This window comes from Lichenostomus cassidix, chromosome 10 (genome assembly GCF_008360975.1).
Source record: "Lichenostomus cassidix isolate B80296 chromosome 10, HeHo_3.0, whole genome shotgun sequence".
In the NCBI taxonomy this organism is placed as follows: Eukaryota; Metazoa; Chordata; class Aves; order Passeriformes; family Meliphagidae; genus Lichenostomus; species Lichenostomus cassidix.
This window is the reverse complement of record NC_139491.1, coordinates 1,727,932-1,755,218: the sequence shown is the minus strand read 5'-3', so window position 1 is coordinate 1,755,218 and position 27,287 is coordinate 1,727,932. Positions and strand designations below refer to the sequence as shown.

Sequence of the window (27,287 nt, the reverse complement as noted above, 5' to 3'; positions counted from 1 at the left end):
ACTGGGAATTGCAGAGGGCAACAGCTTCATTGCCTCAAATATTTTCATGAAGATTTTTTATATATTTTATACCTCTAAAAAGTGGAACAGAGGAGATTAAAATCTTCAGTTGCCCAGAGAAGCTGTGGCTGCCCCTGGATCCCTGGAAGTGTCCAAGGCCAGGCTGGACAGGGCTTGGAGCAGCCTGGGCTAGTGGAAGGTGTCCCTGCCTCTCAATGTCATTGCTTAAAACTGGGCTTAATTCTCTAAAAATTGACTCAAATGCCACGTAGGTCTCTTGAGCTGCCCTGTGTGCTGCTCAGAGCAAGGTCTTTTCAGGCTCTTTTGCTTACAAATAGGGTGGGAGAATAAATAATTTTTTTAAAAAATAAATATTGGCAGCTGGATTCTTGCAATTTCTCTGTTTGTAACACCACCCATCTTTCTTCCTCCCTTGTTTTGGAATATTGCATGGTATGTGGGTCTTCATTAAGGGATATTTTGTGCTTTGGCTTTTTCTACACATGATTACACAGTAGCCATCCGTTCCCAACATCTGTGTTTATTAAAACCTTTCCAATAAATCTGTGCAGAAGGGAACTGTCCACGTTTCCTCCTCCTTCTGCAAAAGATGCTGTTTTTCTTTGTGATGAGTTGGTTAAAGATTATCCAGCTGAGATGTTTAGTTTTGAGATGAATCTTCAACATTACTCCAAAAGTTGATTGGGAATGGCCATTGGATGGGCAGGCAGTGCCTCCAAGCCTGTCAAGTGTCTTCTGACTGCAATCCTCAAATCCTTGTCTTGGAGCAGCAAAGCCAGCTCAGGCCACTTCCCAAGGGCCACTTCCCAAGGAGAACATACAGGGAATGACAGGGAATAAGCTGATTTGCCTGTGCATCACCCTCAGAGGTGCAGTTCCCACAGTCCCCACCGGGAAAGAACCTTCTTGGCACAAACCATCAGCATCGGATTTTGGCCAGGATTGCAAATTCTGTAAGACAGGGCTGTTCTCAAGCCAATTTTTGGCTCTGTGATTGCAGTCACATGAGGGTGAATGGCTCCAGTTGTGGTCGTGGAACAAAAGCCACCAAGCCTCCCAGTGTTTGGGAGGAACCTTGTGAGCAGATCAGCAGCCATGCACAGCTGTGTTTTGTTGGCTGGGCAGCTGCAGCTCATGCTCAGCCCTTCCACCCAGCCTGTTTTGGAGCACATGGCTTTGAGTTTCAGCAATGGGGAGGAAGGCTGGGACTCAGATCCTCACAGGTGATGCCAATCTGGGCAGAATCATGACTGTTCTATGGGTGCCACCTGAAAATGATTAAAGAGCTGATGAGCTTTTATCAGGGGGCAGAATTACCTTGGAAACTCTTGTGTGGGTGATACATTTTGGGGAGTTCACCCTGCTTTGGATGTCTGTAAGGTCCAGGAATTGCAAAGACAACTTGAATAAGTGTGGATTTTGAAATTCTTCACAACTCAGCTTTTGATCAATAAGGTAACACCACCTTTAACTCTTGGGGTGCTTCTGCTCTATGGTCTGTGGCACATTTACTGCAGACTAAATTCTCAACTCTCATCAGAACTATTTGTCTTCTCTGCAAAACTTGCAGAAACAGAGGCTGGTGCCCTCCAAACTTCCAGATTTAGGACTTGCCTACTGTTTTTCTTTGAATGACTTCTGTTAATGTTGGCAACAGCGGCAGAGTTAATTTATCTTGGGGTTGGGAGTGTTGAACAGGTGTGAAGACAGGGGTGTCTGAGATGTTTTTTTTTATTTCTTCCTCTGTGTCTGTGCTGAGAGTCTTGGCCAGACTCAAGGATGTGACTCTGGTGCTGAGGAACTGGGACTGGGTTTGGAGTTGAGTCACTGGACCTGAAAAGTTGCACAAAGATTGATGAATCAGGAACTGCTCACCATTGGATTAAGCTTAGTCAGATGGTGTTAGACCATAAGCCCTGACTCTTTGGAGCTGAAAGCTCTGCTCCTCCAGTTTTTCTAGCTCATACTCACCAAGAGACAAAAACTGAGCTCCAGACCTACCCATCTTCCTGTGTGCTGTCCAAACATCCATTACATGGCATTGTGACACCACAGCTCTGCCCCTGTCTAACCTTCAAAGATATGTAAGAAATTCTTATTGATACTCACTTTCTGGTTATTGGACAAGGGAATTTTTTCTCTCTGGCAGTCACTTCCCCATCAATAAAACTGTAATATTTTATTTCTAATCCCAGGGAGAGTCAGTTTTCATGTAATGAAGGAAATGTCTTGCTTTTCTCTGATGTGAAAATCAGAATTTTGAGGGCAATATATAATCATCTTCAAATTCCTAGAGCTCCCCTTTTCCTGATACAAGTAGTCTTGAGATGAAAGTTTCTTGGGTATTGAGAAACAAACATTTTGCTCAATTTCTCCTCCAGGGTCTCAGGAATTCAGTGGGAAAAAGGCTCAGGCCCTGCTTTGTGGAGATGTTGTTATCTGTCAGCTCTCTTTAAACTCCTTTGAGGGATTTTTTATAGCATTGTTTTTCCTTTCTTCTCATTTGTGTTTTACATACAAGTCTTGGTATTTTGGTTTAGCCCACAAACAACGTGAAGCCTTAATTTTTCCTGCCTACTGCAAACCAGACTTTTCCCCAGCATCAATTATCCAGAAGGGAACTGCGGATGTAAAACCACACCAGAAAGTTTGAAGCCCATACAGAAGTATTTGAATTGCTTATAAAAGCCCCTTTTCCTCAGTGTGTGTTGTCTTTGGGTCACCTTGTTTTTCACCATGGCTGATGACTAAGTTGGGGCAGAGGTTCTGCCCATTTTACCATCTTCTTCTTCCTGGTGGTTGCTCTGGCAAACAGGAGGTTTATGGTTGTTGCTGAGGAGAGAAGAGTTCTCTACAGCTTCTGTAGAACTTCTTATTTTTATTGATGCTGTGGAAACCCAGCCTAGAACTGAGGTTATGACAAACTGTTTGTGTGCAACTCTCCCTTCCAGTGACCAGTGCTCTAAAGTTTGGTTTCTACAAGAAAATTTGAGAGCAGACTTTCTTTACAGTGATACAAATGTTTGTGTGCAATGTCTGGGCAGATTTAGCAGAGCTGAATGATGGGACACTATGGAAGGGATTTCTTAATTACCTCAGTTTAAACCCAGCATTGTCACCTGAACTGCCACTGATTCCAATTTGTCACTGCACAGGTCTGTAAAATGGGATGAGTACAACTCACCCCTCCCAGGTGTGGTAGAGGATCTGGAGCTACCTCAGCTGATGGGATCTGCAAGGATGAGTTAACACCTGACAGGACAAACTTCCCCTGGTTTGCCAAAGCTCCCTTGGAAAGAATTGCCCACAACAGCAACAATAAATGGCATTTAGAGCTCTCTGTTATGCACCAGGGCCATAATGCACATTTTATTTCTTATTGTTTGTTTCTCACTGAGCTGCAGGGAGCAGGGAGAATACAGGCAGGAAGAAGTTCAGTCCACACATGCTCTGATATTTGCATTTTCTCCCCCAAAGCATTTGCTACTGGGAGTCACTGGAGACAGGATGCTGTTCTATATGGACTCCTGATCTGATGCAGGTTGATTGTTTTCCCAGTTTTAAATACTTCAGGGCTGGATTTTGGCCAGATCTCCTAGGGCCTATATGAAGATAACAAATCAAAATGTCTTCCCCAAGGAGCAAACAATTTAAGCACAAGACAAGAAAGACACAGGAACAGAGACAGTCTGGGGAGTATTAAGAACAAGTTTAAAATTTCCAGCTATTAATGAGAAAAGGTCTTTCATTTTTCATCCAGCTCTGGGGAGGACATCTGAAGAGTTTGGATTTCAGTTTCACGGTCTGGGAAGCCGTGCTGGCAGGGTTGTTGTTTATCTCTCCTGAGAAACAGCATGTTTCAAGTTGATTCTCTATCGAATAAAGGTTTAAGAAAAATATTTTGTTTGCTGCTTTCTCAGCTGTGCACAGCATTTGTCTTCATCCTTTGCTGGTATAATATTATAATAGTTTCTTGTAAGTGCTGAGCCTCTACTGCTGACAGCTGCTGAGAAATGATGCTGTCATGAATCATGCTTGCAAACACAGCTCTGTGATGTGACCAGTTCTCAGCCCCCATAATTAACAGCCAATTACTTCCTCTCCGAGAAGCCAAAACTCCACCAGATGAAAGAAATAGTGTTGTGGGAGCAGATGTGTTGTATCAGTTCCTGTGTCCTCTGCAAACACACAAACACTGGCTTACATGGGAGTGCAGCAGTGGAAGTCCCTAAAACCACGCCTGGGTTTGGCCATATGGGCTCAAAGTGTGCAAGGAGAGCGAAAGGGAGGAGGAGGAGGAGGAAAGGTCCATCCCAGCCTCGGCTGCACTACCAGCAGGTCACCACTTTGGAGTTTTACAGCCATTCCCTGGGGGGAGCAGCCCATCTTTATTAATGGGGCTGTGCACAGCCTGAGCACAGCTAGCAGAGAGCTGCAGCTCTGGATGCCAAAAGCCCCAGCTGGAATGGTGCCAATCGCTGGGCTGCAGCCTTTTGTTCAACCAGGACAGCCAGAGCTGAGCCTTTTCCAGCTGCACTTTGTGTGCCACAAACCAATGGGCTTCAGGAGGCAGGAGCTCCTGAGCAGAGCCTGCAGTCAGCAATTTGCTGACTTTTTCTCCTCTTTATAGATTGTTTGCTACCAGAATTTCATTGTTGTTCATTCACTTGTATCAACTGTGCAGGAATGGTTTCCTGGGAGCAGCTTAGAGCCCATAAGATGTTCCTAAACATTCTGCTTTCTCTTTTTTTCATCATTTTGGATGTGCATTACTTGATGGAGCAACTAAAGTCTCCAAGGATGATTCTGTGTCCTGAAAAGCTGACTGGGGATTTATAAGTAGGAAGAGTTAAATCAGGATTTCAAAAAGAGTCTTTGCTCTGGATGTTTCATTATCAATTCTCTGCATAGTTCTTGCTTTTGTCAACATAACATTCATTGTCAACATTCATTAATATCATGAAATGCATGCAGAGATAATAAGGATCTAAAATGAACTAAAATGTTTTCTTTTATTTGCTTTTTCATAGCTGGTGTAAAGGTGGTGGTGCCACTAATCTCATTTCCCCAAATATGTGATGGAATTTTAAATAAAATTATATAATAATCCCCAAACCATAAGAATAAAAGTGGGGGTGAATGCAGTTGCAGTAAATCTGTGTGTGCCATGAGATGAACATTCTTCCACATTCTGCAGTGTTTTGTAGCTCTGGATCTCCTCAAAACTGCTACTGACTGTCTGGCTTTGGAGAAAGCTACTTTCCTGCCTCTGCTGCTCCTATAAAATGTGTTCAGAACATTTACAGGGAGGCTGGAGAAGTTAGTATTTCTGTAATTCTCTAAACATTTGAAAATGTAAAATATTTGCAGATGTAGCGCCATATGTAACTCCATAACAAATTTTCATTCCTTGTATACTAAATTTCTGAATAGCAAGAGTCTCTTGGCTGGCTGCTTCTCAGCTGTGAGACTTTTCAAGATGCTTTTTGGGGGATGAGTCATGCAGGCTGTGCTCCCAAGCCAGGGCTTCACCACCTCCCTCCCCGTTTTGTTGTTGCTCTCACATCAAGAGCGGTGCAAAGAGAGTCTCCTCCTGTCTTTGAGCATCCTGTGCTCAGCTGGCTCTGTGATTCATGCTCTGGGATCAGCACCAGTTCAGAATGGATCAAGGAACAGCCTCTCTTGCCTGTTAACCTTCTGTGATTTGTACCAAGGCTTTCCTCTGCTGTTGCAAAATCTGCGTGTGTGAAAGGCGTGTGAAAGCTCTGCTCACCAGCAAACCCTGTCAGCCTGACCAAAACTGAGTTTCATAATGTGTTCTTTGGATTAGGAGAGTCTCCTTCTCTCCCCACCACCCCTCCTCCACAGGATTCGAGAAGTTTTATGGAGTTTAGCATGGCCTCTCCCCCCTTGGAGTTGCATAATGCTAATGAAATAACTCACAGATCATCAGCACTAGCTGGGTGGATTTATGGAGCATATGGTATTCAAATTCAGATTTCTGGTCAGCAGAAATCCTCCTCGTCTAATGAACAAACAGAATGTTTTTCTGAGAGAGCAATGCTTTGGATGAACGTGAGAGCCTGAGAAAAAACCCAAAATTTCCTTCTCTGGTTAATGTGTCTGTAAGGAACATTGTTGCATCAACTTCCTCCGGGCTCCAGCAGAACCCACTGCAAGCCTTGTGCTCCTGGGCCACTTCCAAGTGCCATCCCAAACCACTTCCTCTCTGTTTCAGATTTTGCTTGTGTGCTTCCTTCCCATTTATCTTCATCTCCCTGCCACTGGCAGCCCACAGCTTGTGCTGCTGACAGAGACAAGGCTGTGCTGTTGGGTGGCAGAGCTGTGTCTGACCTGCAGCATGGGGAAAAGTGATCCAGACTGGTCATTGCTCCCCATTCCCAGCATGCCTGGTCCAGAGGAAGAGGAACTTATCAGCCCTTGGTGTCTCTATCAACCTCCCACCCTGTAAGGCTGTGTTGATATCCCACAGGACAAACCTGGAAGTGCATTTCTGATTTTGGAGATGATTTTGGGCTTTGTTTCTGTTAAGTCTCAGTTTACAGGAAGAGCTTTATCAGTCTTTGGTGAGAACTGGATCTCTAAAGCCCATTTCTGGGAATTTTGTGCCTGCAGAAGTCCCAGAGATTGCCCTGGGGGCTCCACTCACAGCACTGCTGGTGAGAAGGGCTCAAAAGGCAAGAATTGCTGCTTTAAACCTTCTATATCCCATGGCTCTTAAAAATCATTGTAATCAGTTTATTTTAGGACAAGCAGTCCAATGACATCCTGGTCATTTAAAAAAAAAATCAACAGGAAATTCTGAATGTGAGTCATGCCTTTGTCTTAGTGTTTTTCAAGGATTTTTGGAATTTATTAAAAAAAGAAAAAACCAGAAATCCTTGATGTTGACAGAAACAACCTCAAAGTCCAAGTATTGAGAAGTCACTCAACAGGGAAAGAATGTCTGTGAGCTACAAATATTTACTTGATATCAAGTCTTTCTGATGAACCAAAACCCCACAGCTCCCCAAAACCTGAGACACCCAGGAGAGACCAAGTGTCCCTGTTATTTCTCTTCCACCTGAAAAAACTGAGTTTAATGATTTGGTGATAGGAAAGGTCTGCACTGGAAATCCCAGATGTTCCTGAATATCAGATGCTTGAGGAACATGCAGGGCTTAATCCCATGTGGAGTTTACAGACTCCTGATGAATGCATGGATGTAGCTGCCAGCTTGCTGCATTCCAAGGGCAGAAGCAAAGTGCTGTGGAGCAGTATGGAGAATGGGAGCTTTTGGGAGAGGCTGGAGCACTCAAACCAATCCCTGCCACAGGACTTTTAGTAATTTAAGACAGGGAATTACTCTCAATCATACAAAAAAGTTTATATCAAAGTAGCATTTAAAATTTACTGTAGTGAACTGTGTCATTTCCCTTGTCCTCCTCATGCCTTTCATGAGGAAGCAACAACAATGATACACAGGGATAGAGATGAAGCCACACATCTTCTGGTTGTCCTGAAGTCCTTTCCCAGGAGTTTTTAGGGAAATCCTCGTTCTCAGGAGGGGCACCATCTGCTTTTTGTTTGAGATTAGGCTGCTAAATGTTCACCTTCAAATGATGGACTTCTAGCTGATGGAATAAATTTCAAATAAAGGTGAAGCTGGATGCAGACAGGTATTGACCGATGCAGAAACAGTCACCAACCCCACCCATGTCAGGCTGTGACACTGCAGCACTGCTGTAAGAATAACAAAAAGTTGCAATGGAAGATAGCAAGATCAGCAGTTGGTGCGTTAAGGGAGCTCCTGTCCTCCTTGGAAGAGGAGCTTCAGGTGGAGGTGGCTGCACGTTTGTCCGTGGCCAAGGTACCAGCAGATGGTGCTCAACAACATGGAATATTCTCCTCTCATGGTTTGCAGGGTTGCTCTCAGATGGCCGCTGGTTCCAGCCCTGTCACTCAGCAGCTCTGTCACCCCCGGGCAGCGCAGAGCCGCGCTGGCTGCTCTGGAAGCGTTCGGTGTTATTTTGCATCCAGGCTTTAAGGGAAAAAACATGCGGCTTGGGCAAAGGTCCCAGGCAGAGCGAGAGGCAGGACAGTCCCCAAGCAGTGCCTGAGCAGCTCAACAGGAGCTGGGTGGTGAGGGATCCCCTTGTCCTGCGTGCCACCGCGGTGACCACAGGGGACTGGGGAGCACAGCAGAGCCTTTGCCTGGTGCTCCTCACCCTCCTCCTCCCAAACACCCGCAGTGCATTCACTCTGTTTCACTCCTACCACCTCATTCCTGGTTCAAATCACTGCTGTGGGCTGAGGGAGTCTGTTCAGTGTACAGTGGGAAAATCTGTTTGGTCAGGGCTTGTTGCTGTTGCTTTGCCGTGGGTATGTTTTTTCTTTAAACCCTTACTGTACACTTGGAAAAGGGATCCTGTGCCCCGAGTCAAGTGAATTAATGTTTTGTAAAAGGAGGGTGTAATCATTTATTAGCATTGTGCTGGACAAAGTTCTTTGTCTTTGGAGATTTGGCCGAGTGCCCAGACTCAGGCAGCCTCTGACTTTTGCTTTAGTCTCGAGATAAACTCTCAATGAAACAAGGCTGGAGTTGCCCCAGCTGACACAGATCCAGAGAGCAAACCCTGTCAGGAGGAATGGCTCGGAGCAGTGCCAAGCCCAGCAGAGATGGCAGAACCTGTTACAGATGGTTGGGGTGCTGTGGGATGAGGCAAGGAGGGATCTGTTCCCAGCCTGGGTGCAGATTTTGGTCAGGTTTGACTCCACTCAAGCTGATCTGCTCATCACTGTGACCAGATCTGGTTTGAAGGGTCAGTTTTCTCTCATTTTTCTTTTTTCTTTTTCCTATGGAGTATTGAATTTACCACTGCCCAAACATCAAAACGTCCCTGGCTTGTTTTCAGCACTTGACTGTGGATTCTGTTTCCTCTGGACACTCACTCCACGTCTGACTTAGGCTTTGTTTGAATCACACCGGCAGCTTCAAGGGCAAAGCCTTGAGCCTGAGCGCCGTTAATTCACTCTGAATGTCACTTTGAGCCTTTTCCCAACGTAATCTCTCCAAAGGTTAATCATAAAGTGAAGGAATGTGCTCTGGCTTCTGACACAATGCCTGACAAATATTTTCAGCAGGCCACCGCTAAAGAAACACAGGTGTGGTCTCACTCTTAATGTCTCTGCGAGAGTGTTGTATCTTTGGAGAAACAAAGATAAATTGAGAGCTTAACCCATTGGCTTCTTGGCATTTAAAAAAAAATTAAACTTCCACTTGTTCTGGTTTTGCTCATCCATAATTCCCTGGGGCAGATCGTGTTTCAGAGGGATGAAATACACTTGATGTCTTTATGAAAAATGCAAACAATGTGTTATTTCTAATGATGCTGGAGACTTTCTGTGCTGTTGAATTCAGCAGGATGTTCAGAAGCTCCGTATTTACACAATGAGCTTTAAACCGTTTTAGACTTGGAAACAAACAGTTTAAGGAGTTTAAATAATCTTACTGAAATATATTAATGATTTCTGGGATTAATCCTTTTTTTTTAATTGAGGTAAATCTATCATTCAGCATTCTTGTTTTAAAATAAATTGAAGAAAAAGGAGTAGTTCTAGAATTGTTTCAGTTTTGCTTCAGCACCAAAGGGGACACATGGATCTGCTTTTAGTAATTGGAGACATCTTAGTTTTTCTTTTCAAGTGCCACCCTGTTTTTCTTAATATAACTTGTCATTTCCTTCTTTAGTCTTAGAACCTAGAATTAATAGATTTTGTTTTGTTGTGTTTGTTTCCTGAGATAGGATTGTATAGAGGGAAATGGGATGTTTTATGGAAACATTGGAAATCTTTCCAGCTCCTGTCCTGCTCATGAGCACAGCTTTTACTGAATTATGTAATGTTACTTTCTGCTTTAGTAGTGTCTCTTGCATCCTCAGAGTAACTGCACATCAGGAGTTGGGATATTCTGTTGTGGGTAGGAATTGCACTGAGCTCTGGAACTGCTCCATGCATGAGTTAGAGAGATGAAAGAAATGCCAATGCAAGGTGTAAATAAGTCTGTCACACAGCAGCTGCTTTCCTTGTGCAAGCAATTTTTGCTTTATCCTTTTAATTATCACTTCAGGCTGCTCTCAACCCAAGCATGTTCCTTCCCTTTTCCTGAGCTCTCCACTTGGAGAGGGACAGAAGGCAGCAAGAAGGACTTGCTCCTTCCTCCCACCAGGGTCCACCTGGTGTGGTTTGGAGGGAGGAGACTTCACGAGGGGAATTGATAACCCTTTTTCCCCCCTTATATTTTACCTCTGAGGAAATTACTGTTTGCGTTAATGAAGCAAAACACTGGTTAAAAAGCCTCAGTTTGTTGAAGTTTGGTCCCTCCACTGCATTTCTGAGTGATTGTGTCAGGCAATCACTCTTTGATCAGAGGCTTAATTTTTCTAAACTTCAGTTTTTTTCCTTTCTGTGAGGTGATCCTGTTACCCTCATTTCACAGGAATGAAAATAAACCCCAAAAAGATAGAGACTTGTCCCCTGTTTCATAGAAAGTTTGTGGAGGGGCAAGAAAAGAAATTCAGGTTGCTAAAATCCTGAGTTACAGCCTGACCTCTCGCCCTCCTTCCCCTGACTGCTTGGGGAGGTTTCTGCTCATGGAACACTCAGACAAAACCCACCCAGGAATGCAGGTTTTAATGCCATCGTTTAGTCCATGGACTTTCACCGAGGAATTCCTTCCCCGAGACACGCAGTCTGGGCTTGACATGAAAAACTGATTAAAGTAGCTGAAAAAATAGAACAGTACTTTCCAGTTTCCTCAAATATCAGTTCCTTTTTCCAGTGGCTGAAACCTGGTCAAATTAGAGTTTTGCCTTTTGGAAGTCTGAGGGTGAAAAGCTCCCTCCTACTGATAGATATTCATTCGAAGTGTGCTGCAAAGTGACCATTATGATCTTTCATTTGTCAGCATGTGCTGCACTCACTTGTTCTGCATCCCTTGGGCAGGCTTCCTCAAATCAATATTAATTATGGACCACTAGACAGTAGCTAATCTGAAGGAAAGAAAGGTTTCATTTAACAGCTGACTGATGGTTACTTTTTTACCTGTGAGTGTGGGGTTTGCTTTAGTTCTGGTTCTTTTTTCCTTTTTTTTCCCCTTTTTGAGAAATCTCCAATCACAGCATTGGAGCATTAATTGTGTTTTGCTTTATCTAATAAGTTTTTTAAGTATCACCTTGTTTTCCATAAATCTAACATGGAATTCAGAATATCCAGGATCCTCCTAACTGAGATTCTGTAAGATCCATCAGTGCAGCAGTTCAGCCCCAGCCCTGATGCCTTCGCAGAGCTCACCCCTGGGTAACATTTTCATTCCTTCTGGCAACTGTCCAGCAAACAACAGAGGAACCTGACCAAAGTGGCTTTGAAATGTGTGTTTATTGCATTGTCATCATGCCAGAATGAGCCGTTTGTCTGGAATTCGTAAAACTGCTCCTCATACTCCTGTCTGAGTTTCTGGAGAGTGATCTGTGATAGCCTGAGCTGGATGCTCTGCTGAGGCTGACAGCTCATTTCTGACAGGGCTGGATGTGTGTCCTGTTCTTTCTTCACTGGCAGTGTCATCTGAAAGGGACCTGGATTTTGGAAGATTTATTAGCAAGACTGTTGGTAATCAGTGAAATTGAGGATGCTGGATATTTGTTGTTGTTGTAAAATTAGGTAGGAGTATGAATCCAATTAAACACAGAATCATAAATGTTGGAAAATACCTCTAAGATCATCAACTCTGACTGTCACATCACCACCCCCATGTCCCCAAGTGCCACATCCACCACTTGCACCACTTCCCTGGGCAGCCTGTCCCAGTGCTTTACGACAGGGCTGGTAACGTGGAAGTGCTCAGCAACTGGAAGAGAAGGTTGGGAAGTTGATCAGAAAATCTCCCATTCCATGATCACCTACACCACCATCACTCTTGACAGCTGTTTGTCCATTCTCAAACCCCCCATGCTTACAGCTCAAGGTATCCCCAGGATCCAACCAGGCTTTCACCCAGCAGAAAATTGTTATTTTCTATTTTAATCCTGAGACTTTGAACCAAATCCATGAGGAGCCTAACTAGTGCTTCTACCAATGGGTTTAAGAAAAAAACCAAAATGGAACAATATGTTATTTCCTTCTTGCTCCTGGTCAGTGCCTCAAATCCAGCACGTGGCTGGCAGCAGTTGGAAGTTGTCTCTGTGCAGTTGGAAGTGCTGATATTTAGAATTTTTCTACCATGAGTCGTTCCTGGATTTGCAAAGAAGCAAGTGTTACTTGATCTGGGCAGAGTGTCACTGATAGCCCATGCTGCTGCAGCTCTGGTTGCCTCTCAGCCCTGCCCTCCTGCTTGTCCCAAGGGCTGGAAGGGCTGTGCATTTTGGGCCTCCTTTTTGGAGATTACAATATCTATTAATCAACATTCTTGGGTCTTCCTTCATCGCTGTAACTCACTGAAGCCCCTGAGTGAGAAGAAAACTCTGTCAACTCTCCCTGTAAGCTGAGCCACCAGCGCCGTCAATTGCGCTGGAATTTTATTTATTAAGCAAAGACTCTTGGATTTCTGGCTTTTGCTTTGGAATGGCAGCAGGGAAACTCTAGCCTGCCCTGCGTGTCCCTGGGGAATGGAGGCTGGATAGAGCAGGCAGGGCAGGGCAGGGGTCAGCCTCATGGTAGAGGTGGCCCAACCACAGCTGCTTTTTGACAGCTTTTAAAGGAAGGAGGCTGTGCATGGGGCTTAGCAGAGTCCTCCATGCCAGGGAAGGAACATCTGCTGAAGGCATCAGAAGGGAGAGACAATCCCTGGTGCTCTCCTTCTTATTCCATAGTGCAGCTTTGCATCTGTTACCTTTAAATCTGAAAGAAAAACCTTTAAAAAATCATTTCAGTCTGTGGTGAAGGTATGGCAGAAACTCACTTTAATTTTTGGGGTTCCATTTTAGGCAGCAAAGTGTAAATGCTTTGAAAATCATGACACTTAGGACACAGTTCTGGAGTGCTGTGGTTTGGGTGTTTTATATGGAATATCCTGAACTGGAAAGGACCCACAAGGATCATCAGATCCTTAGCCCTACACAGACACCCCAGGAATCATTGCCTTGCTTGTTTTGTCAATGGGAACAAGGGTTCTCCCTCAGAGAGTGGCAAAGCCATAATCATATAGATTTCTTTGAAAACTGGGGGGAAATGAAACAATGCAGCAAACAGTGGGAACACTGAGGAATGCTTATCTTTCCATTCTCAGTGCTTTAGGAAATATCCCTGGGGAAGCTGTGGGAGGGAGACATTGAAGTCCCCAGACATTTAGATTAGGGAATTTAAGAATTTAGGGAAGTCTGAAATTTTTTTAAAAATTGAAAAGGCATCATGTGCTTCCCATAATCAAGCATATCTAAACGTGGTTGCAAGTTACTCATTAGAGTATATCAAAAAACCCTTTAAAATTAATCTTTGTTATCATTCTGTGGTCCACTTTCTCATATCTTATGGTCCTTAGTTGAAAACACACACAATTAGGAGCAGAAGTGATTTCCTTTTTTTAAAAAGGTCCTTGTAAAAATAAAAGTTTTGTGCTTCCACTTGTACAAGCACAGAAATAAGTACAATTGAAACATAAAAGCAATAAACAAACATTCACAGCTTGGACTTCTCTTTTATTTTTGTTGAAAAAAGTTTAAAACAAACTAGGCAACACTCCAGGAAATGTTTCTTGATGGTTTAAATGTATTGTTTTAAATTTAGGTGATCCTTCACTTTATTAAGTGGGTGGGGGGATTAAGCAACATTGTTGTAGGTTACCTGTTTATAAACTCTGCCTCCAGAAATAACTGAGGAACACAATTCACATCAGCACTATCAGAAAACAGATCGTCCAAACCAAAGCTTAAAGCTGAAATTCTTGTTTACCACTTTAACTTAACCTCATTTACTGTGTTTCTATTCAGATGAAGATGTAAATAAGATACAAAAAAGAAATTGTTATAGGCCGGATGTAAGCTGAGATGCACAGAGCTTTTCCAATGCTTTGTGTCCTGGTTTTGACCTTTGCTTGTGCAAATGCCTGTCTGGATTTGCAAGCACAGTCACTCAAACCTCCCTTGCTGTGTCATGTGGGATTTTTGCTGGGCTCTTCATGGTTGTTGAATATCCAGAGAAGCTGTGCTGCCCCTGGATCCCTGGCAGTGTCCAAGGCCAGGTTGGACAGGCTTGGAGCAGCCTGGGACAGTGGGAGGTGTCCCTGCCCATGACAGGGGGAGGAATGACATGGTCTGTAAGGTCCCTTCCAACCCAAAGAGTAATTCTGGGAATATCATCAGAGGTCTGAAGCTGAGCCACCTTCTCAGGATGGTGCTATGGGGTGATCTCAGAGGTCCCTGGCTCAGCTCCTGTTGGCTTGTGGGCTTGCTTGGCTTGGACTTTACAAAGCTGAGTTGCCAATATTGCCCGTCCTCCTGAGCTGGAAGCATTTCCTTGCCTTCTCCTGCCTGTTTATATCCATCTCTTTTTCCTGCTCCAAACACAGGCTTTGCAGCCAGAACTGTCATTTTGGAAGGCACAGTTTCAGTGCCTGGTTTATGACCAGAGGTGCTGTGCATCATCAAGATGAGTCCCAAGCCTCCCAGATTTGAATATGTTGGAGGATCTGGGCCTGGGAGAACCCAAACATGAGACATTATAGTCACTGAGGGATTCAGCAACATAAAAGTACAAACAGCTCTTGGGTTTCCACACGTCCTTTGCACACCCAGTTGGGCTTGTCCACTCCTCAGGCTGTGGATCTGCAGACTTTGCAGGATATTTGCATTCTTTGCATGTTAAAACTCTGGCTTTTTCCTTGAATTCTTCCATTAGCAAAGCATTTTACATTCCTCTGCCATCTGCAGTTTAATATATATTATATATAAATCTGGATTTACGGGAAATGTCTTTACTTATTTTTCAACTTCTTTTGGGACATTTATTGGAGAAGATGCATTTGGCCTGGCAGGCTGGGAGGTAAGGCTGGGATGCAGGACAACTGGGGTTTGTTTTCAGGAGAGGAGATCTCTCTAGAGAAGCAGGATTGTTTCCACTGAAGATTTACTGTCTGGCACAGCCCAGTACAAACCTCCAAACCCTCCAAAATGGAGCCATTGCAAGACTCTCAGACAAAAGGCCACAATTTTCTCCCTTTCTGGGAGAATTTTTAATCTGGGCCAGCACTTCATTTTGGGGTTTGGCTCAGCAGTGGAAGTGGAGCTACTCTCTAATTTCTGGATGTTAGGTGGTGACCTGGTTATTGCATGTTTGCTGTGGGGACATGTTGCTGCAGTTTAATAGGAGGGTGCAGGGAAAACAAGCAGCAAGGAGACAGAATTTCGGGTGAGTCACCAAAATTCCTGGTGCTCTTTGGGCAATGGTGGCACTGGTGGCTTGGAGGAGTCTGGCTCGACCTCAGACTGGATTTGTAGAGGTGCTGTGGGTGAACAGGAATTCAAACAACAAAGCAAGTCTGGCCAAATTGTAAGGGACTCCTTTTCTCCAGAAATTTGGCACTGTGTGAGAGCCAGGTTAACACAGGTGTCACTTGGAATGTTTTGAAGTAACCAATACTGCTGGAACTCTTTAACCTGTTCCAGAGAATGCAAATTAAATGCAATTATTTATTGGCTGCTGAATGCTGCTGGATTTTTGGGTTTACAAATTAATCCCTCCCAGTTCCAAACTGCCTGCAGGACTGAGATACTTGATATAACCTGATGTGAGAGAGGAATCACCTTGTCCATGTCCAGCCCAACTCCAGGTATCATTTTCCCTCACAGGACACCACCACCTAAAGTGTGAGTTAAAAACAGGTGCTGCAGAGTCTGTTCCAGCCAAGGAACCTTCTGGGAGCCCAGAGGATCTGAGTGCCATGGGAATGTGAAAGGCATTGATGTGTGGTTTTCCTAAATGCTGCCCAATCAAGCTGAAGGCTTGGTTCAGTGCCCTTTGGCAACTGCTGAGGTGGGAGCATGATTTACCCCCTTGCAGTGATACTAAAGCTGTAACCTATATCTGCAAATTAAAGTCAAGGATTTATGAAGCTTGGAATATTTTACCCATGCCTCTGAACTGCCAAGTGGAACTATTCTGGGCTGTAACCCAAAACATAGTTTACTGAAATTCCACTGCTTTAATGATTACTTTTTTTTTTTCCTATAGAAAACAATATGAAACATTCTGCCATCCAAACATAATTACATTCTGCATCTGGAATTTGTTGATGTTTCCTTTTGCTGCTCATACACATTCAGTTCAACGGAACGGTTGGTGAATGCTGTCGGATCCTAAATCTTGGTTGCTGTCGGTGGTTACAGCTCTTGCATTACAAAAGGGAACTGTTGGATGGTGAATTCCGGTGGCTACTGTGTGGAAGGAGCACTGTTCTGTCCTTTTTCTCAGAGGATTTGAAGAAGTAGGTCAGTCAGGCTGAAATATGTCTTGGGAGTGAAGGTGAAGCCATTTGGGTGTACATCACTCAGCAAGGTCCATGTCCTGTAGGCTCAGTCGAGGCTCCTGCAGCTCTCATTCAGCAGCAATGCTGGAATTAGAATGGAAAAGGCACCTAGATCTGCATTTGAGAGAGGCAGGAGTATGAATCTCTTACAAAATGTTTGGTGGTTGCTGTAGCTGCTGGAAGAGTAGGAAAGATGCTACAGCCCCTGGCTTGCCAGAGCCTTGAGGAGAATTCTGCTTCCCTTGCTGGAGGTGGATTGGGAATATGTGTGTTTTATTTCTTTTTTGTTAGTCACATTCCCAGAGCATCTCCAGGAGAAGTCTCACATGATGAGGATGGTATGAAGCAGGAAATGGGAGATCTTTGGACAGCCAGAGTTACAGAGTTACAGATTCACTGGTGAGTGAATCTGATCAGCAGTTGTGTTTAGACAGAAGAAAAAATGGCAAAGAAAAAGTGATTTGATTCAATTCTATGGGTACTGCTTGCATAGATTTCAGCAGACCTAAGCTTCCTCCAGCTCTAAAGGACTCTCCAGCCCATTTAGCTAGAGTGGAAATGAGGCTGCCTTATTTGAGGATTGTGTGTGAAGGGCATTTTCTCTGGAATGCCTTAATCCGATGTGGTTGTGAGCAGTTCCATGAGAGTCAGAAAACCCAGGCTGCTTCCTGCCTTCTGCCTGTGCAATTCAGTGGTTTCAGGGGTTTCCACATGTGTTTGTGTCTTTCAGCATGTTACAATGAAGATCCCTTTCAAGCAGGGCTTTTCTGAGGTAATTTGGCAAAGTTTAGCCCTGTGCTTCTTGCCTGTGAGCTCAGGTTGTGCGTGTGCTCAGCTCTGTCTGTCAGCAGCAGCCACTTTAACCTGGGCTGAGGATCCTGCCTCTGCAATCCCCCCGGGCTACATTTGTTAAAGCAACATGGTGACAGGTGAGGGAAGCACATTGCAATGCCTGGAATGAAACCCAAGGGACTAATTGCACCTTAAACTTCCACTGTGCTTTTATGAAACCTACAGTCAACTTCATAATTACCTGCTCAGCAGTATCTGCTGGTGTGCTGCCCTTCACTTCCAGATGGTGAAGTTTGATCAGAGCTGCTTGTCCAGGAGCAACCTCTTCACAGCAGGACTCACAGAAGTGATTCCAAAATGGATTTCAGTAGGGCAGTGCTGTGATGTTATCCCCAGTCTGTTATCCCAGTACAGTGCCTCTGTTCTGGCAGGGTGAGGGCTATCATCTCTTCCTTGTCCCTTTTGACCCACTGGTATCAATCAGGACATCTCTAATCTTGCTTGTAAAGGAGTCTGGTGAGGCCTGAGAGATCCTGATGGACATAGCAACCTCCTCACCTGCCCCAGCATCATCCACAACAAACCATCAGCCCAGTGTGAGCACATCTATCTCTGTGCCCTTACATCTTGCCCTCTGAGAATCCTCCCAAATCATCTCTTTAGTGATACCCTTGAAGTTCACGAGCGTTAAACACATGCCAGGATGTCACCCTGGCTGGAAAAGAAGGGAATTTGGGAGAATATGAAGCACAAGTCTGGAATAACTACTGAGAAAGTCCAGTCTTTGCAGTCACGGGTCACTACAGCCTCTCATCTTCATTGTGGATTTATAAACAACCATTTGAAACCACAGTAACATTTTCTGTGTGGTTTCTCCCATCCTGTTGGAAGGCTGTGCCAGAATCTTTTTGCACCTTTTTCTCATTTCTAGCAGAATTTTATTAAGGGCTGGCTTATAGCCACTGCTTGTTGTGCAAATGTTTTCCTTCAGATTGGATGACTCTTCTTCCTGCTGATTGCCCTTCTGATTTATCTGCAGAGAGTCCTGTGTGCCTCCTCTCAGCATCACTTCTGGTGCATCCTAAAGGTGCATCTTGACAGAGTCTGAGGCAGTAGTGCAGAGAATTCCAAGCTACTGGTTCCAGGTGATGAGGAATGTGCTTTGCAGCCAGGTCCAAAAAGCTGTCTGTGCTTCATGGCTTGGGTCTGTGTCTGGGGGATTCCAGGAGTGTTCCCATCCAGCTCAGACACAGCAGCCAGAGTGAAGGGAAGATGAGAATGTTGAAGTTGTATCCTGAATGTCCTCCTGCCACATCACCTTGGATTGTCAGAGTGTCTCAGAGCTTTGAAGCAGATCCTCCCCAGCCCCTTCCCTAGGCTGTTGTGTGTGTGATCAGACAGGAATGGTTCATTCAGCCCTCAGACTCCAGCAAACCACCAACTGCTTGGTGGGATGGAAAACGTGGAAGTTATTACAGTGAAATAACATCTCTTCCCATCCTGAAATTTGCTAAGCAGAGGGGAAGGTTCCAGGAATAATTCATCCCTATCAGTTCCGTGCTTGCCAGGCAGGCTGTCTGCTGCAGCAATCCGTGGGACAGAGCAGCAGTTACCTTGTCTGTCACTGGAAGATTTTCCCTTGTCCTTTACAAGCACTTGACACAGGGAACACTGTGCTCACAGCAACAATTGCATGTTAATGCAGGTTAATAGGAGTTCATGTGGCTGAGTCTTGAAACACTTAGCTCTCCTTTTCTGTCTGCCTGACAGCTTTATTGCTGCAAATACACGGAGGAGCCAGTTCAATAAGCTGAACACTATCAAAAGATTTTTCTTTATGGTCTTAAGAGGGTTTATCTGTAATTCCTGGCTGTACAGACTTTGAAAACTATAATGTTACAGACAGTGATTTTTTTCTTTTCTTTCTCTCTTTCTTTCTTTCTTTTTTTTTTTTTTTTAAACATGTGGTTTATTTTTAAATAAAGACATTCAGGGTTGTTGTTAACTCTTTTTCCCCCTCAGGTCTTTTAGGAAAACTGCAGATTTGACACAGTTGTTTTGTTTTATCAGTCTGTGGCAATTTCATTGAATTATTCCATTTGAAAAATTGCCGCAACAATGCAAAGAGTTGAAATATTTCATAGTGAACTGAAGAGGTTTTGCTCTATTCCCTCCACCAAGCACACTTCCTATCTGGCCAGGGCTGCACTAATCTGAGATTGTTCTGTCACCTTTTATTGTTACTGCAGTAATTTGCTTGTTCTAACTGAGGATTTGCAGTCACAGTTTGCATCATGAAATACTTTATTTTAATTTCTGATCCAACCTGCTTCCATCATGCTCCCCTCTGGAGCTGGAAATGAGTGGGACACACTTGTTCTCCTGTGACAGGAGGGATTCTGACATGGAAAACACTGGCTGGCAGCCAAGGAATGATCCCTGCCCAAAGGCCTTCCCTTCCCTTAATCCTCCCACTTAGGAAAGGCAGAAAGTGGGCTGAACCTGCTGGGACTTCAGCATGAATCTCAACATCACTTTGTTATGCTTTCACACCTCCAATTTCATCCCTAGAAGGAGAGCAAAGATTGTATGTCACATACAACTGCAAAATGTCTAAGTGGAATAGAAAAAATCACTTAATTGAATACTGACACAACTGGGATGTATGAAATAGCTACAGCTATAAATGTATTTATAGATAACTTATAGATAATTTATAATATTTACAGCTATAAATGTATTTGTAGATTTATCCAGAAGTTTCTGTGACAGGCTGTAGAAATGTTTGATGATTGCTGTGGGCTCTGTGGTTCTAGGCTAGCTGGACAAACGCAACTTGAAAGTTCTGTGTTCTCACCACCTGAAAATTTTAAAATTATTCAAGGTATCCAAGCTGAGCACCTGGTAACCGAAACATTTGAAATCAAGCAGTTTCTGTAAAAATGTAGGGTTTGGTTTTACAAAATGGCAGTGCTGATGTCAGAGTGGCTGATCCAAAGTGAGGGATAAACAGGAGAAAGGAAAGGCTGCAAAACTGGCTGTAAACTTCTCTGCTTCATCTCGTCTGAAGGAACATTTCAGATTACTGTCAATGGGATAAATGCTTTTCTGCTTTACACAAAGTCCATGTGGAATCCAACTCTGAGGCAGAGGAGGAGGAACTGCCTGAGCCAGGAGTTGTAGGGAAACTCCTTCTGACTTTCTGCTCACACACAGTTAAACCCTGAGTGAGGCAGCAGCTCCCACTGGGATCTTCCCAGTGTTGACAGGGAGGTGATGGGGAGAACGGATTGTTCTGCTCCTGCTTTGTTTCTGGACACCAAAGAAGTGCAGCATGACCCCAATTATATGAACTGGGCAGTTTCGACATCTTTTTCAAATTACAGAACTGAAACTCTCAAGTCCTTGGGGTATTCATCTCTTTTTAGATTTGGTGAACTGAGAAGTTCTTCACAGAGAGATGCTCCTTCCACATCCTGGGTCTGCATGGGGCTCAGCTCTGTTCCAAATCCATTGCAGTCTTGGAAAACACTTCAAAATAGCACTCTGAACTTCTTGTTTTCTTCCTCTTCCAAAAGCAGAGCCATCAGTGCTTACTGAGAGCAGGGCTGTAGCCAAATAAATATGGACTTTCTATACTGTGAGTGAGCCACGCTTTTGAGATATGATGTTCCCAGAAATGGTAGCAGACTTCTCAAAATTGAAAACCTCTGGACGTTTTCTTTTTATTTATGCTCCTCTGTTAACAAATGCCTCATTTGATTGCTTTTAAATGTTGTGTTTCTGGAATGAAAATAGAATACTGGCATTTAATTCTGTATGTGTTATTATTTCAGCTTAGGAGAAGGCTGGGAGATGTTTTTTTAAAAAAGACTGGATTGTTTTAAGATCACTGTAAAGCCAAATGTTTAAATACTGACTGTTTTAACTTACTTCCAATACTCTGCAGTAATTGGTAGAAAGCCTGGATCTTTTTTTCTGTGACTTCTTAAAAAGTCCTTAGTTGATTGAAAAGTTTTATGTCAAAGTCTTGGCTAACTTGGTGTACAAGACCCTGGTGCAAATATCTTGCAGTCTGGGGTTTCTCTGCTTGGTGATGTTGCCTTTTAGCTAGACAGACTTTTCTGATGATGAAAAATAAATCTATAGGCAATTTGCTTGCCATGAAGCCATGCAGAAGTAGGATTTGGGTATATTTTGGTTAACATGTCTGATGCAAAAGTTAGGAGGAAAGGAGTTAGATTCAAGCATTGGTATGGAATGCTCTGAAAAGTGTCTCAGGCCTCAATATTTCTCTGAATTTTGGGAAAATTTAGATCTCCACCTGAAGTTCATGACTGGCATTTTCTTTGAATACAGCAGGTTCACTCCATGCTTTGCATGTGAACAATTGTGGTGTTGCTGCTTAGCCAGGACCTTAATCTGGCACCCAAATTTTTGCTTGCTCAGAGCTCTTATGTGAATCTGGGCTTGTCTTAAAAAATCATTCAACTATCCCAAGGTCCAGCTCTAACAGTTTTTTCAATTTACCTTTTTTAACTGTACTATGGAGTAAAATCATACTCTCTATCAGGTGAAATCTCATTATTAGTCTGTGCTACCTTGTGATTTTGCACCTCTCCAAAAGTTTGGGGGTGGAGTTTTTTTGGAGATGGGATTTGCATGGTCAGTTGTAAGGAAAACACAGGTATTTACATTCCTATTCCACTTACAGGTCTTCAGCTTGTTCTGAAAATTGAGTGTTTTGGTTTCTATAGTTACCTGAGAAGCCTGAAATGAGGAATGAGTTACAAACACCCATCAGATGGGATATAGTTGTTTTTGTTCTTCTCTGCTCTGGAAAGAGTTAGAAACCTTTGAAAAATCTTTGTGCAAAGCTTTTAATTGGCATTTAAAATGTTTATCACTACTTTACTCATAATTAGTGTCTAAATTTGTCAGCTCATATGGCATAGCTGCAGCTTCTTAGATCAGAAATACTTTCTGTTTTCTATCCAGCTGGTTTCCTGTAAAGGGCTGAATTATTCTAGCTTTTATGGGTCATTGTTAAACTTGGCAGGAAGGGTCATTGTTAAAAATGTTTTCAGAACTTTGATAACCAGTTTATCAACTGATTCACATGTTTAATCAGTTAATAGGTTTTCCTTTTCAGTGCATGGGAATTTCTTTGTTTATCTTAACTGAGTAACTGTTTCTACAGTGGAAAGAACTGTAGTTGACTGATAATCTTTTCAAATATGTGGAGTTTGCTCTTGTGATGCAACTTGCATGAGCAGATCCTGCAGTTACTCCTAAGCCTGTGGTTATAGGGAAAGATCCATCAGAACAAGGGTTTGCATGTGCATGGAACCCCAAATGGTCTGGTATTCTGGGGATACAGGGCATGGAGCAAAAATCATCAGGCACTTTATGATAAAGCTTTTCAAGGTGTTTGTTTACTAAAAATAGAGGGGCGGGTGCTTTTGAGAAATGCCAAACACCCACAGCCCCTCCAATACCTCAACAAGAATTTTTTTGCAGCATACCTTATCAAAAGTGTCAAAAGGCACATCTTTAGCATGAAACATCTCCAAGGATGACCATCCTCTGCCTCTCTGGGTACCTGTTTGGGGGCTGCACCACTTTTCTGCTGAAAAAGTTTTTTGCTAATCTCTGATCTGAACCTGCCAAGGTGCAGTTTTTGATGTTGCCCCTTGTTCCAACATCTGTCTCAAACGAGAAGTTTGGCTCTGTCATCAGTATCATTCCCCTCCAAGAATGGGAGTTGTTACTATCTCCTCTTAGATAACCTGTTATTAAATCACCATCTCTTCATCAGGCCCAAGAGGCCAAGGCCACTCTCAGATGAAGCTCTCACTTGCTGAGAGCACTTTTGGCTCATGTTCAGCTTGAAGAAGGCTTTTTTTTGCCATCCCCATTGTAATAAGGCCAGTCTGCTCCTCTGTTTATAAACAAACTCGAGGCCAGTCAGAACTGTAAACTCTATTTTGCTTTTTTTCAGAAAATAAATTCGATGATGTTTGCTTTGTATGTAAAGTGTGACTTGGCATGAAAAGATACACAGCAATAAAGTTGCAAAATTTGAGTTTACATAAAGTTTATCTGCCTTGAAAATGCAGATACTTAGAGAGCCCTGCAACTCTCAGTTGGGTTTGTAGAACCATGTTCATGGAGTCACAGCAGCTCCTGGGAATTGGCATCTGTGAGAAAAAGTCAGCAGCTTGTTCTGTGTATCTGGGATTTTTAGATATATATTCATTCCTGTTGCTACATGAAAGAAACGTGTTGAGATGAACACAAGTCTAAGTGAAACCCAAATTACACTGGAAACCTGCAAGGATTTATTCTTTCCTGTTGTCTCCAAAAAGCAGGAGGGAAGCAATGGAATCTTGTGGATGTGGGTGAGAAGAAAGCAGAAGGTGGAGTTAAGGCAGTTGTAAAACTTGTGTTGATTCAGTCACTGTTTCATGTGGAGCATTAATTCAGTGATTTATGTGATAAAGCAAAACTTCCTGAGCCTTGAGCAGGATATTTAACTGTGGATATTGAAAACCAGTGATACCAATCCTGCTTATGGTGTTTGAGTAGTTACCTGTTTGAAAAAAAATATTTTATCAAAAAACGATGCATATTTTAAAAATACTGCAGTGAAATGTGGGGAAGATAAATGAAGTGTTACATTTGAAACCTTTTTTTTATTATTATTAATTTATTGTCAGTTTTCTGTTCTTTTCTACTAAAAACTCCTCCATGGTGGAGAGCCAGAAGCAAATACGATCGTCCAATTTGTTGCTGGAGCTTTCTGAAATTTAAACCCAATTCATTAGGTACAACGTAGGTGTAGAGCGTGGGCAGTCATTAGGATTTCAACAGCAAATAATGCAGCCCATGAAACATCAGCCTTATTTCCTTCTCATGTAAAACACAGCAATGCGTTTCACCCTGGCTAAATGTGCTCTGGAGCTTTTATGTCAGAGTGAATCATGATCTAACGCTCACCAGATTAAATCTAAACGTTGCACTATTTCCTTTCTAATTCTGGCTCTTCCCACTAGGATAATATTATTTGTCTCGTCAGTTATGTGCAAGTGTGAATGAGGAGATGGAGGTTTTCCATGTGCACAAACACCCATGGCCGCTCGGCGAGGAGAACTCCCGCGCTAATTAGGAAAACGCATCATCAGATCCATGTCGGCGGGGCCGGCGCGGCCCGGAGACTTTCCTTTGTGTGGATGGCTGGTAGGAGCGTGCAGGAGCTCTGTCCCTCTCCGGGGAGCACCTCTGGGCCGATGGCCAGCAGCCCCGAGCCGCGGGCTCAGCCGAGCGCGCCCTGAGCGGCTGCGACAGCGCGGCCACCGCGGCCACCTGCGCCAGGCCTCGTTAGCGCCCACAGCCAGAGCCGGCCTGGCCAGCGCGCCCAATTAGCAGCCCCCAAAGGCCCTCTCCAGCCAGCCAGCACTAACACTCCCCATCAAACCTGACATCTTCCCCCCGCTCCCCCTGCCCCCAACTCCAATTAATTGCAATGGTTTTACTGAGGCACCGTGGCTCTGCTGAAAAGGCAGAGGACTTTGCTTGGGTAATCAGCTTAAATACCGGCCCACTTCCTGCCCTCGCTGCTCCAAACTTCCCATTTGGGAGACATAAATACTGTTTTTATTTTAAAATCTTTTTTATCTCCAATTTCCTCCGGTTTTTCTGATGTGCCTCGTACACGACTCCGTTTCAAAGGGCAGGATGGTGCAGCCTGTAAACTGGATGCAGACAGGAACTTTTAGGTTCAATGTTGATTGCCTTTATTGGAAGGAAGGGATAATGAGGGGTTTCACATGGAAAAGGTACATCTTCTCTGACAGTCACAAACTGGTGATAATTAGGAAGAAATCCACAGTTTGATTTATTTTTATACTTCTTAAACACTCTTGCCTAAACAAGCAGTTTGCATTTCCTGCTGCAATAGCAGAGCGATGATTTTTTGAAGTTAAAAAGAGGTAACAGCTCATTGTGTACATTTTAAAAAGTATATTCATCTGAAGATATGCCAAGGTCTGGGCCAGCTGTAAGATAAGCTGTGAAATGCCAATATTCTGTATAGACAGAACTCTTAAAGAAGCATCTGTAATTCTGTACAATAAGTTCAGCTTCTGCCAGGGTTGAATGCTTCACTCTCCTTACTCATGGGACTTGCCATTGAGTGGATGAGCTTTGTGGGTCTTTGCTCAGGTGAAAGACCTGAGTGTGTTTAATTTTAGGAGGGTAAGCTGTGGAAACATTCCTGTGCTTCGAATTATGCATGCAAACCATTTTATTCCTGTATTCACCGTGATTTTTTTGTTCATCAGATATAAGCTGATGGGGAAGTTCTGTTTTCTAGAAGGAGAACTTGGGATCAGTTTGGGATCAGTGCTTTTGAGAGTGCTTGTTTCTTTTAAATGACCAGTATTTCTTTGACTTAACATTCTCTCTTTTTCTCAACAGGCAGTAGCAGTTGGCCTAGAGGACAAACTGCCCTGCAGCCCCAATCCCATCCCATGGCTGATCAGTGCCTTGGCAATCAGACACATGGTGACCTCCAGAGATGGCAGCCAGCAGCAAAGCCACAGGAGCTGCAGTGACACAGCACAACAAAAGTGAGTGTGTCCCTCTCTTCCCAGCCAACACACTGCTCTCAGCAATTCCCTCCCACCCTTTTTAGGGATCTGCTAAAACTGTCCCATGGTTTTATACCAGAGGCTGTAAAGTGACACTAGACAGGAGTCAGAAAATCCTTCATGGACTCCACACAGCTTTTTACCTGGAGGCAGGTACATGTCACCTGTTAGGAGAGGTTCATTCTCTGCTTAAACCCAAAACTAGGATCCATGTGGCTGTTCTGGGATTTGCATGGAATGTTAGGAAGTGCAGTAGGAGCACAGAATGTGGTTGGCAATCTGTGTTCAGGACCCAAGTGAAATCTCCTGAGAACTGCTCAGAAGCTCCTGCAGTTTTAAGGAGAAGTGTTCTGTAGGAAAATCGAGCTTTTCATCCCACCATTTTATTTCAAAAGGAAGGGGCTGGCTGGTGTTGATGTTAATCATATTATTTGACTGGAAATGGCTTTGGGTTCCACATCCAGAGTTTTCCATCCAACAGCTGGACCCAGCTCAGCTCCTACAAGGGCACTAAAATAAATTGACGGACATGCAAGACTTGCATAAGAACTTCCAAACCCAAGCTGAGGAAGATGAGTGACAGTCAAGCTTTCCTAAGCATGAGCATGTTAACAGTAATGGTTGAAGGGGGATTTTTTCTGGGGGAAGATGTAATGTTCTTCACCTCATGGCAGCAAAGCCAGAATTCTCTTCCATCTATCCCATCCAGAAATGGATAATACCTTTTCCTGACTGGGTTTTAGGGGAAAAGCATACTCTGTTCCCAGGTGTTTGAGAATTGAAGAATTACCTTTTTCTAATGTATTTTATTGATGTCAGTTTGCACATTTATTACCTTTTTTTTTAATGTTATCCCTGTGTGCTGCTATTTCTCCAGTGCCAGTTTTCTAACATTGCTTAATGATGAATCACGAACATTAACTTTATATATGTGTAATGCTTTATATATATACACATATATATTTATATAAAAATCTGGGTGGTGGCAGGGAGAGACATATTCTGTCTGCTCCATCTTTTGTTTGGATCTAGTTGCCATAGAAACTCTTAAGATCAGTTTTGACAGCCTAAAATACTACAAATTACACTGTCGGATGACCTCATTACACAGGGCTGGCACGTTGGATTGCAACATTGCTGAAAGGAAAAGCGTGAACGCTGCAGGAATTTCTGCTCCATGGAAAAATGTTATTTTTGGATTCTTCAGGAAGGCGTGCACATAAAACCACTGGTTCCCTGGTGAGTGACTGGTCCCCGAGACCAGAACAACTTTCATCTTAATTTTTGGTTGTGGTGGGTGATGTCAT

The 27,287-nt window shown here is 43.5% G+C and overlaps 1 long non-coding RNA gene across 1 annotated transcript in view; it reads left to right on the top strand.

Moving 5' to 3' along the window:
- The window catches only part of LOC146432533 (uncharacterized), a 45,087-nt gene extending 17,873 nt beyond the window's left edge, over nt 1–27,214 (top strand). Inside the window, exons 3-4 of the long non-coding RNA XR_014854171.1 lie at nt 25,808–25,959; nt 27,092–27,214. This is a non-coding gene — a long non-coding RNA (uncharacterized LOC146432533). The remainder of the gene's footprint in view (nt 1–25,807; nt 25,960–27,091) is intronic.
- The last annotated feature ends 73 nt before the right edge of the window (nt 27,215–27,287 follow it).